This window comes from Arvicanthis niloticus, chromosome 18 (assembly GCF_011762505.2).
Source record: "Arvicanthis niloticus isolate mArvNil1 chromosome 18, mArvNil1.pat.X, whole genome shotgun sequence".
Lineage (NCBI taxonomy): Eukaryota > Metazoa > Chordata > Mammalia > Rodentia > Muridae > Arvicanthis > Arvicanthis niloticus.
Genome location: NC_047675.1, coordinates 30,477,805 through 30,490,147, shown reverse-complemented (window position 1 = coordinate 30,490,147; position 12,343 = coordinate 30,477,805). Strand labels below are relative to the sequence as shown.

Genomic DNA, 12,343 nt, shown 5'->3' with positions numbered 1-12,343 from the left:
AAGAGAGGTAATGAGATTCAAGATCCCCATTCAGCTGAGGGCAAGGTTGGCGCTAGTATGGAGAACATGAGCAGGACAGGGACACTGTAGCAGACCACTGCTGCTAAATCCTTGCTGAGTACAGCATTTGGGCAGCCAAAGAGTCTCAATGAGCACAGAGAATCCTCCTCATAGCCCCAAGCTATCTGAGCCTCAGGGACATGGAGAAGGCACATAAGCACCAAGGTGCTGAGTCAACATTGTTTTTGACCAACTTCCCAGGCCCATTTTCCCAGAGATTCTGGTGAGAGAAAGAAGGGGAGGAAGCAAGGACATAGATCTGACTGATGGCTCCTGTCACAAAAATTTCTAAGGCATTTGTCACAGGTGCACTTCCCTGGGAAGGTCTGGACTCAGCAGAGCATCCTTCACAGCAGAAGTAGACAGGGTAGCCATGCAGTCAGTGGAAGGAACAGAGGAAACATGCTCCAGGTACCATCTTTCTCTACTCCCCATTGACAGGTCCCAGCTTCCTGTGAGAGAGTGCAGAGGGCAGAGCTTGTTGATTTGGACTCTTTTACATCCCCTCCCCCATCCCCTGCTGTCTTGAATGACACCTCAGCTCACTTGCTAATACACAGCCATGGAATAGATGTTTCAAGAGACTGACATGAGGAAGCCAGAGGGCTTGGCAGGTCAGAAATGTCTCAGAGAGGACACAAAGGATGGCATTCAGAACAAGATGAGAGGCACGAGGACCATGGGCAAAACCACAGAGGAGTTAGGTCTTAGATGAGCTCAGGGTAAAGGTGCACTCCAGGGGGAAGTAGGAGCGTCACCTCAGATCACGGGGTGAGGATAGGCTACTTGCTGCTCAGGATTCTTTGTACAGTGGGGACGTACCTCTACAAGAAGTCAACTAATGCCATATCAAGGTCTGTTTGTGACATCTGGGGTGGGGGCAGATGATGGTAGAAAGGAATGAAGTCTAAAGTTGTCCACTTATTAGTCGGTTCTCTATTAATCTAACTAATGAAGTCTTCTCAGGCATTACCTAGCTAGGCAGCATCTCAGCCTCTACTTAGTAACCCACTTTATCTGCCCATCCATATACCCACCATCCATCTATTTATCCGTCTACCCATTTATAAATACATCCCTTCACTCACCCACCTTTACTTGTCTGTTTGTTCATCTACCCAACCATCTACTCATCAACCATTCATCCACCTACCTATCATGTATCTATCCATAAATCCATCTATCCACCTACCTATCATCCATTAATTGAGCCACCATTGTTTAACTATTTAACCTTCATTCCCTCATCCATTCATTTACCTATCTATCTACCTGATCCATCCATCCATCCATCCATCTATCCATCCATCCATCCACCATCAGGTAACCTATCTATCCATTATCCATTTATTCCTATATCTGCACCAATACCCACTAAGTACTTATTTCATACACATCACCATGAATCAGACTGAAATGAATCTCTCAAACTGGACAGCGAGAGATCCCCCAACAGATGTCGTGACATGAAGAGGGGGAGACTCACTGTGTCGATGGAGCTTCCTGGTTCCACTTCAGCAGAGTGGCTCTGCTCCCATCTGGCCTGAAAGTCAGAGTTACCAGGAGAGCACACCATTGCAAACTAGACGGTTTTCAACCGCAGTGTTCAGATATAACTGGGAAAATATATGTGACCACCCACAAGCCTTTAATGGTTGTCTAAACAGGAGCCCAGAGTGATTTATTCTACTATTAGAACACATCCTGCTTCTCAAATAAACACGCTGAAATGAGCTCAGATGTCTCTCCATATACCTCAATCCCATATCTTTGCCATTTGGCCATCATACCCTAATATTTTATTACTGGCTTGCGGAAATATTTATTCATGGGCTGGAAGTCCACTGAACCAATTTCACAAGCCAATTTCCCTATTTATGAGCCAGCTGCTGTTGCAGACCGGAGCTGTGGTGGGAGAATACATTTGTCTAGAACCCAAACCATCTCTCGTTTCCTTGCTAGACTCATCGGTGGCCTCAAGAACTTCCTGCTCTCTTCTCTTTCATCTCTCTCTCTAGAGTTGGCTCCACATCTCTTCTCTCTTCCCCAGGGCTGCAGACTGAACCCATTGCTTTGGGCGAGCATCCTGGACAAGCACTCTCCTACTGAGCTACACCTTCAGCCCTGAGTTCTATAATGTTGGTAGAGTCACTGTGTATGCAGGATACATGAAGCTGGGTGAGAAGCATCGTAAGGGTCGGGGTGAGGGGACTGGCAGGGCCCACCCATCAGCCAGGAGATTAGCTCCAACCTGCCAACTTGAATCATGAGACTTATAATCATGATGAAAAAAATGACCATTTGTTTTAGCATGAAATTTCCAGGAACTCATGAATATTTAATCCATAAAGCTTTAAATTCACAAATGCTGCAGATGACCACAAGCTGGTCCACATAGGGACAGAGAAGATCACTGGTGGAGGCCATGTTATCCACAGCCCTCTGTATTTCCACGTCGTAGTCCCTGGAACAAGCTGAAACAGCCCAGAGCTGTGATGGCTGAGGCTTTCAAGTCCTAGTCCTGTCTTCTCAGTTTCACTGCGGCCTTCTGCCTCAGAGCCCAAACTGAGGTGACTGACCTAGGAAGCAGCTTTATTAAAGATGTGTCACTGGAAGTACTGTCCATCAATCCTGTTAGTACCTGTTCTAGCTTCCTTTACATTTGTGACAAAATACTCTGGCCATGAGAACCTAAGGGAGGAAAAAGTTTACTTCATCTTCTACTTCCAGGTTATAGTCTATTACTGAGGGAAGTCATGGCAGTAACTGGAGATAGGAGCTTGAAGCAGAGACCACCAAGCAGCACGGCTTGCTTACTCACCTTCAGGCTTACACTTAGCTAGCTTTCTTGTATAGTACAGGATTACCTGCCTAGGGATGGTGCCGCCTATAGTGGGCCAGACCCTCCTACATCAATTAATAATTAAGACAATCCCCGACAGACCTACCCACAGGCCAGGCTGATCTAGATAGACAATTCCTCAAACAACTGTGGGCTCTGTAACACTGATAATTAAAGATAACTAGGACAGAAACTCAATGTAAGACATATTCAAGATATGAAGATCATTAAAATCTTTGTTTTCCCCAAAGAGCTGATGCACAGGAAAAAAAAAAAAAAAAAAAAAAGACTCACAGTCAAATTTTTGGCATATGCCTATGATCCTAACATTCAGGAACCAGAGACAGGAGAACCAGTTCAAGATCATTCTCTGCTACATAATGAGTTCAAGGCCAGCCTGGGCTATGTGAGACCTCATCACAAATGAACAGAAGAAAACGAAGTACGACAAAAGAAAGAACATGGAATCTGCATAACTTTTGGCCCCCAGGACAGTCAGAGATACTTCTGCAACCGACTTCAACAGGAGTAGAAACTGGTCTCTCCTCACTTTTTCATGTGTGCTAATTAGTATTATGTAAGAAAGAAAATCCTGATTATTTCCGTGAGTCAGACCTAGAGTCCATGTAGTTCACCATTGCATTACTTGCTATTGCAGAATGAATAATCATTTTGGCATGGGTGATTGCCTTTCCCAGCCCCCACCAAAAAAAATTAGAATGTCCAAAAGCTTTAGGGAGAGGAAGTCCTGCAGGTAGTGAATACAGTCATTAAAACCCTTGGTTAGCAACATAAGGATGTTACTGATGTCCTTAATGTCCTCATCTCTCAAACAAGGTAATTATATTTGAAGGTGTTTCTGTGAATCCCACAAGACCATGGATTCTATAACTACTCCATGAATGCAAGCGCCAAGCTGGACACGACTATCAGAATACCATTTCAGTTCTACAGGAGTTCTTGCCTGGGATTGCTTCCCACATTCGCCACCAACTCTGCTGGCCCATATGCAGCAGGTTGTAGAAGCCAGCAGCTCCCTGACAGTGTGGATAAGAGACAGTACAGTTTACCTAGAATGGTACCGTTTAAGCAGCAGTTGCAGTGGTAAACAAACAGACTTAGCTGTTACAGTAGTCTGAAGTTTTGGCTCTGAGTGTAGCAAGAAATGGGTTAGTGGGCTAGCTGGCACCGGAATGACCTGAATACTCATTTCAAGGGCTTGTGAGGCTCTCCAAATCTGTGGGGGTTAACTACTGTCAGGCATCTGGTGGAGCAGAGCCTAGATCTTTTCAGCCAGTGGTTCTTAACTTTCCTAATGCTTTGGTCCTCTTTATTACAGTTCCTCATGTTGTGGTGACCCCCACCCCCATAAAATTATTTTCATTGATATTTCTTAACTGTAATTTTGCTACTGTTATGAATCATAATGCAAACATCTGTGTTTTCCTATGCTCTTAGGTGACTCTTGTAAAAAACAGGATCACTTAACCCACTAAAGGGGTCTCAACCCACATGCTGAGAATCTCTGTCTTAGGTTAATGCAGGCTTTATTTATGTGCAAAGAGATGTAATCTTACTGAGAACTGAAAATGAGAGTCAACTGGAAAACAGTCTGGGGAGTGAATGTTTCCCTGGATCTCACACTACAAATTCACCAGCAAAGAGGGTAAGTGAGCTTTACTACCTCAAAGCATTTCAATACAATCTTTTGCTGCTCTTTGTGCGAACACTGAGCTGTGAGGACTCAGTCAACTAGAAGGAAGGAAATCTTAAGATTGCAACCAAGAAAGGAAAATGCAAGTAGAAACATCAGCAACTGTTTGGTGCAGCAGGAACTGATTTTTTAACAGTTTTTATTTCAAACCATGTCTTAAAGAACTCAGCAAACAACAGCTCCTATGACATAAAGTAAAACTCTGTAGTCACTACATTATCTACAAAATGTTCAATGGTCAAGAAAAACACAGAAAAAGAAACAGGAAAACACAACTTATAGTCAGAAAATATCAAATAAAAACAAAACAAAAGCCAGGCAATAAAAACTGTCTGCGTTTCAGATATCAGACTAGATAGAAAAAACTTTTAAAGCAATGATAAATATGTGTGAGTCAATAAAGAAAGTTATACTTAAAGAAGGAAAGTATGATTACAATGCTCCAAGGAACAGAGAATCTTGGTAAACCATAATTGAGAACCAGATAAAGCCAGGCAGAGTAATACACACCTGCAATCCCAGCACTTGGGGATTAAAGCCTGGAGGACCAGGGGTTTAATGGCATCTTCAGGGTTCTAGCTTACTTTCTATTGTTGTGACAAAACACAGATCAAAAGCAACTTAGGGAGGAAATGGTTTATTTCAGGTTAAAGGTTACAGCCTATCATTGAGGGAGGATAGCTTAGGAACTCAAACAGAAACTTGAAGCAGAAAGCAGAGGAATGCTGCTTACTTATTTACAAGCTCATGTTAAGTTAGCTTTCTTATATTGGCCAGGACTACTTGCCAAGGGAATGGTGCTGCCCACAGTGGGCTGGGTCATTTTACATCAATTAACAATATAATCTCCCACAGATAAATCCATAGACCAATCTGATTTGGAAATTTTCCTCAATTACAACTCTGTTTTCAGATGATTTTAGGTTGTGTCATGACAGGTAAAGCTAACTAGGAAACTCAGCTATATAGTGAGTTCAAAGCCAGCTAAAGCATATAAGTAAGGAATAGAGAATCTTGGTAAACCACAATAGAGAACCAGATAAAGCCAGGCAGGGTAATATACACCTGCATCCCAGCACTTGGGGATTAAAGCCTGGAGGACCAGGGTTTTAATGCCACCTTCAGGGTTCTAACTTACTTTCTATTGCTGTGACAAAACACAGATCAGAAGCAACTTAGCCAGAAGATTAGAACACATTGCCAAAGTCAGTATGAGGCTAAACAGAGCAATTCAGTCAGAAGCTGAGAGAAGCCAGATTGAATCAGTCAGCTTGAAAGATTAGATTGGATGGAGGCTAGAGGCTTTTATGCCTAGGTCTAGGGATAGTTAGAACAGAGAAAGAAATGCTCTGGGCTCAGCCCAAGCTGTATATCCACACAGTTTGGGTAAGGCTCTCATCTCATCACTTCATCTGAGGAAATAAAAGTGACATTTATAGCACTAGGCCAGCCCAAGTTACAGAGAATGATCAAAAGTCTTGGGTCAAACACTCTCTCTGGTTTTGGTTACTGGTGGCTATTGAGCTCTTTGAGCCTCTTGACTCATTTGTAAAATTGGAGCAGTGTCCTCTGATATAAGCTAATCAAAACACACTGGCTAACAGGATGGCTGGCTCATAACAGGTGCTCAATATATGAAATTAAGCCTTCAAAGCCTGAAGATATTTCCTAGATGCAGATCTAATGTGAAGGGCTATCAGACTTGGTGGCACACACCTTACTTAAATCCCAGCACTCTGGAGGCAGGGAATCTCTTGAGTTCAAGGCCAGCCTGGCCTACATAGTGAGTTCCAGGATGGTCAGAGCTACACAGAGAAATCCAGTCTTGAAACAATACCACCACCACGAAGCCAAACAAAAATAAATTTGAAGGGCAAAGCCATAATACTTGAGGAGGGAAATTCCATAAATACCTTCATGACTTTAGATTCTTTACGTAGGACACAAAAAGTTCTAACAATTTAAAATGTACGATAGGTCTGCATTGATGTGAAGAACGCTAATGGGAGTTTGGACCACACGGTGGGATTTGTAGGATGCTGCTGAGAGGGTTCAAGGATTGCCCAGGGACTGAGATGTGAACAAGGTCAAGGTCGTATCTGAAGTAGGCAGGGATGCTAAAAAAAGACTTCTGGGATATATCCCATCATTAACCATGTGCCCCAGGATGATGCAGAACCCCCCTCTAAGCTGTTTTTCTACCGAGACACCAAACAATCCTATCCCTCATCTTCACAGAACCATCCTTTTCCCATGATTAGCTTTTCACTCTAACAGGCTTGTTCTTCGCTGGATACACAAGCGATTAGTCATGCCATCCATTACGGCCGCTCAATGTCAAACAGCACTAACAGCCGTACCCATCTGTGATGATGCAGGAAAACCAATTTAAAAACCCAGGCCTTGTGTTCATCCAGAGAACCCAAGACAGCCTGCCTTTCTTCAAATGATAAGAAGCCCCACGGGAATCCTTTTCAGATAGAAATATGCAGTTCTCAGCCACAGCTGACAGGAAGTGTGTGCTGTTTACCCAGAGTGTCTTTGAATGATGGCTTCAGCAGTGCCTCTGGAACCTCCCATTACCTAACTCAGGGTTGAACTGAGTCACTTTGGGGCCTCACTTCTACAGCTGAAGTGAATGTTCTTGGTTACTAACTTAAACTGACAGACAGACCTTCATTTGGCTTTTAAGTGTCTGTGCATTATCATCGACATCAAAGCCAGTGTCAAACTGAGGGAAGGTACTGTGTGTTCCTTCATTCCAAATGTGCTTCGCCAACTTGCTGTGCCTATGGCATTTGTGTGAGGACAACTGTGTGCAGCTGGGTCTTTCATTTCTCAAATCCCAGTTCAGGAGCTAAGATGGAATAAAACATGACACGGACGTGACAGCTGAACATTGACTACGCCGGGCTGAGAGCTCCAGCCTTACCCTTCAACTGAAGTCCCGTGTTTTTACTTAACACTCGGTATAATTTATATTTTAAAAGAACTTAAAGATCACAGGCTGGGTTTCTGAAGATACGAATTCAGTTGTAAATTACACACTGTCTGGGTTGCTGATAGTCACGTTGTTGTAGATAATTGGATTTTACGCTCGGCAGACAGGCCAGCACATCACTACTGCAGGTATAATTGATCACCCCATTCCTTCACAATGCCACTGTCCCCAAAGTTGACAGTGTGCTGATGACATACTATGCATGTGTAATAGCCACGTGTCCTCTAATGTCCTTAAAATGTCAGGATTACTGTATATATATTAAAGTACTAAGGATCCTTCTTTACCTTGAAAAGAAAGGGAAATTTCTGAAAAACCTTAAATTATTTTTCTGAGTGTTCTCTTAAATGTCATTACACATGTATTTACTGAAATCTGAAATGTCAGTAGCAATAGAATAAAACCTCTTCCACAAGATTGCTATGTGACTGAAAGTACTCAACATAGTTTTTAAATTTGTAAAATTTTTATTCTTGGAATGGCAAGTGATACTCTCTACTCCCAAGGAGTACAAGAATGTATTTCATAACCTCATGTTCAGTTTAATATGTATAAGCTAAGTAATTGCATATATGAAAATTAACACATATCTTATAGACTAAAAAAGTAGCCATATTCTATTAATCCAAAGATACCATGATGAAAAACAGAGGCAATCTCCAGTCAGGAAGATTTTTTGCAATAATATGTCCAACTGAGAAGTCATTCACAATATATAAAGAGTGCCTAGAAATCAATAATAAAAGCACACCATAAATGGGCAAAAGACTTGAGAGGTCCCTTAACAAGATAGTTTAAAGTACTATATGAAGTCACCATAGAAATTCAAGCTAAAACCACCATACACTATCTCTGGTTCTTATGTGAATGGCTAAGATGAGAAACTTAAGACTATGCCCACTGTTGTCAGGGCATACAGTGGTCAGAAATCTCATATTTGCTCTTAAGAGGCCAGGCTTGAACAGCCACTTTGGAAGTGCTTAGCTTTTGCCCTTGAAAGCTAAACACATGTACATCCTTCCAACCAAGCATCCTAGGTAGGATGTCTTTTTTATATGTTCACTGGAATTGGGCTGTATACTGTGATGGCCATGGGCAGTTACTAAATGAAAATCAAATTAAAAGAAATTCATCTTTTTAGTTGCACTAACCAGGTTTTTGAGTGCTCAGGAGCCATATGTGACTTGGGTTGTCTATATCAAACAATGAAGATAGAGACCATTTTCATTACTGAAGAACATTTTCTTGGCTCTCACTGTACTAGAATTTCCACAGCATGGCTATTCATTCATTTCAAAATGGAGATTACCCAGATGCCCATTTGGGTAGATGGATACATTGTGGTATATTTACACAATGTGGAGAGACTACATGAGCTACAATTATACTCAATAAGGTAGGTAAAGTGTACAACGCAATGTTGAGCAAAAGAACACACTGCATGATCCCAATAATGTGTGACACACAGGCAACACTTGTGGTTGTCATTGACACAGGATAGTGAGTGGGGAAGAGTGTGAAAGTGATCTGGGTCTAGGTGAGACTGTGTTCCCAGCAGGAGCATGCTCAGTTCGTGAGAATTCTTTGAGCTGTGCCCTGGTCTTTGGAGCTGTACTTTTCTGTATGCACACTCAACTCAGTGGAGTGTTGGCAAGGCAGCTCTTATAGAAGAAAAAAGAGGATATGGAGGGAAGAAAAGGAGGGAGAGGAAAGAAGAAAAGACAGGATTGAAGAAAGAGCTAAGAGGGAGGAAGGAAGGGAAAAGGAAAGTGTGATGGGGCAAAAGAAGAAAGGAAGGAGGGAAGGAAGGAAGGAAGGAAGGAAGAAAGGAAGAAAGAAAGAAAGAGAGAAAGAGAGAAAGAGACTCAGATTCACAGTTTGCCGATCTCCATGATGTAAATACCTCCACCATGGTGATTTTAGAGCTACCAATAGTTAAACCATTTGCTCATGAAACTCCTAAATATTTTTAATTATTGGCTCTTGTGGGTGACATTTCTGCCGAGAGAGAGAGAGAGAGAGAGAGAGAGAGAGAGAGAGAGAGAGAGAGAGAGAGGAAAAGAAGGAAAGAAAAACAAATCTCTGGAGACTGAGCAGGTTAGGGAGGCTCAGCACTCCTTCCAGAGCTGGAGACTCAGGTACTTCAGCTTGAAGTAGGGTAAGGACTGCTCCAGTCAGGAGCTAAAGTTAGGCTCCTCTGACTGTCCCTGGCCTATTAAATGAGAATGGTGTGTTTGTGTGTGGGGGTAGGGACATGTGGTGTGGGAGTGGGGACTGTGCAGTGACCTATGTCCCTTGAAGCAGCTCTGCCATAGTCTCCTTTTCGAAGGAGTCTGCTCTTCCTATCCAGAGCTCAGAGTGGGGCTTCTCTCCTGGGGTACCCTCTCACTTGTGTGTGGCAGCCACTTAATTCTGAGGCAAGAGACTGAAGTGGCATCAACTCATAGACTCTGTGACCTCACCCAGTTCTTCCACTGCACTTGGTTTCCATGCCTGTGGTAAGAGGGAGTTGTTACAGAGACTCAGGAGGAACAGTTCCTGCAGAGGGCTTCTGTCCAGCCTACGTTACAAGGCTGGGCAAGCTGGTTTATATCTGGGCAAGGGGAGGGAGATCCTTATGACAGCTGTCAAAATTGCTGGACAGTCATTGTGCCAAGCTGGGGCTGATGGGAAGGGAGAGAAGATTACTCCTTAGCAGGGAGGGGCAACCTTAAGAAGACCCTGCAGGGAAGTCTGAGTGTAGCTATCACTGTGGGATTAAAAGTCAGGGAGGCATCAACCTTATTGAGCATACTCTGTGTTCACTGAACCCTCAGGTCACATTGGAAACTCGACCCAATTATCCCATTTCACAAGGGGCTAAGCAGAGGTTCAGAGGAGTTAACTACGTTTGCTCCAGTGTTGGCTGAGCCTGGCTCCTTCAGACTTTAAGTGCTGCCCCTGCATTAGGGCACACCTATTCCCACAACCTACCCTTTGGTCCTTTCCTGCTGAAGACACAGTCCATCCAGGGATGCAGGAGCAGAAGGCTGGTTGGGGGCTGAGGGGCGACAGGTGGTGGCATGGTGAGGAATGTGGAAGGCAAAGGGCAGAAGGATTATCTTCTCCTAAGCTACAGAGGGAGGTGCCCTCAAGTTTTAAGGAAGAGGGGTGGGTTCAAAGAGCAGCCTCTAGAAGCCGATGGTTCAGAGACTCACAGGGGATGCAGGGTCCTTGGGCAGGTGGTTTCCCCTCCAGGTTCTGCTCCCTTGTTTCTGAAGCAGACAGGCTGTTCATTTCTGTGGTGGCATCATAGAGGACAACCAGCCTCTCCTGAGCCCTGGGAAGCATTCCAAGTGCAGGGAAAGCTGAGTGCCGGGGTGGCTAACCCTTGGGAGCTCTTGGCAGAGGAACGGCATGTGCTTACTATCCCCCAGCTGGAGAGTAGACCACCCCTCCATGAACCTGGCACTGGGCAACCACTCCAGGGATCATTTTTTCTTGGCAAGACCACTAAGTGTGGAGACCATTTGCCCTCCACCCACGCAATGCTCACTCTCAAGTTCCTTTTCTTTTCCACACGTGTCCTGTCAGTGCCCTCATCCCACTTCTCAGCACCTGGACACTGACAGCTCCCCAATTTACAGTTCCAGCTTCAGACTCATCCTTGAACCCCAGGCTCATATGTCTAGCTGTCTGCCTGCATCTCCAGCATGGTGTCTACAGAGCATCTCAGATGCAATGTGCCTTCAAGTCCAGCCTGGTCAGGTTGCCAGCTGATCCAGGACTTGCCCCAGCTCAGTCAGTGACAGACCGATCTTTCCATGTACTCAGCTCCAAGCTGCTCCTCATCCTTCCTTCTCATCCACTCCATATCTGAACAGCTTCACTTTCCAGTCTGTTTCCGGCTTCAGTCTCTGTCCTAGGCCCTCTCACTACATCCTGGACTGCTTCCTAGCCTCCTGACTACCCTCACCTCTCCTTTGGTCCCCCCTTCAGCCTCTTTTGCCAAACCAGGGTGATCAAAACTTTTTTCATCTCGTCATCCTCCAAAGATTCCCAGGAAGCAAAAGCCAAAGTCTGACCATGGCTTCCAGGGCCATGCATCATATGACTGATGTGCTAACTCTAGTACCGTCTATGAATTCTTCAAGGCTTCTGTTCCTCCTATGCTGGAACAAGCCATATCAGCTCCCACTGCTGAATGTTCCCGCTCAGAGTTCTCTTCTACAAGACACCTATATGACTCAGTCTTTCTGCCACATCACATCTAACCGTGTTTATATTTTTGGCAATTGTATGTGTGTGGGTGTTTTGCCTGTACGTGTCTGTGCATCTGTGCTTGCATGCCTCTGGAGGCCAGAAGAGGGCATGGGATCCCTTGGAGTTGGAGTTAAAGTGGGTGGCCACCATGTGGTTGCAGGGAAATGAACCCAGGCCCTCTTTAAGAGCATTAAGTGCTCTTAACTTCTAAGCCACCTCTCCAGCCCCATTATGGACTTAACTCATTCTTTATCTGCTACCTTATCCTGCTGTATTTGCTGCATTATACCTCAATACATTATAAATAAACACATACCCTCTTTATGCTCATGTGAGTGTGTGTGCACATGTGTGTGGATGCCAGACTGCCTCCACTACCCCTTTCTACCTTTTGAGGTAAGGTGTCTCCCTGAACTTGGAGCTCACTGATTGGCTGGCCAGCAAACTCCAGGAATTTTCTTGTTTCCACTTTTCCAGAGCTAGA

General features: G+C 44.2%; 1 protein-coding gene across 1 annotated transcript in view; it reads right to left on the bottom strand.

The window, feature by feature from the left end:
- Nucleotides 1-12,343, bottom strand: part of Bean1 (brain expressed associated with NEDD4 1) — a 47,352-nt gene that overhangs the window by 19,567 nt on the left and 15,442 nt on the right. The gene's annotated exons all lie outside the window — the stretch shown is intronic.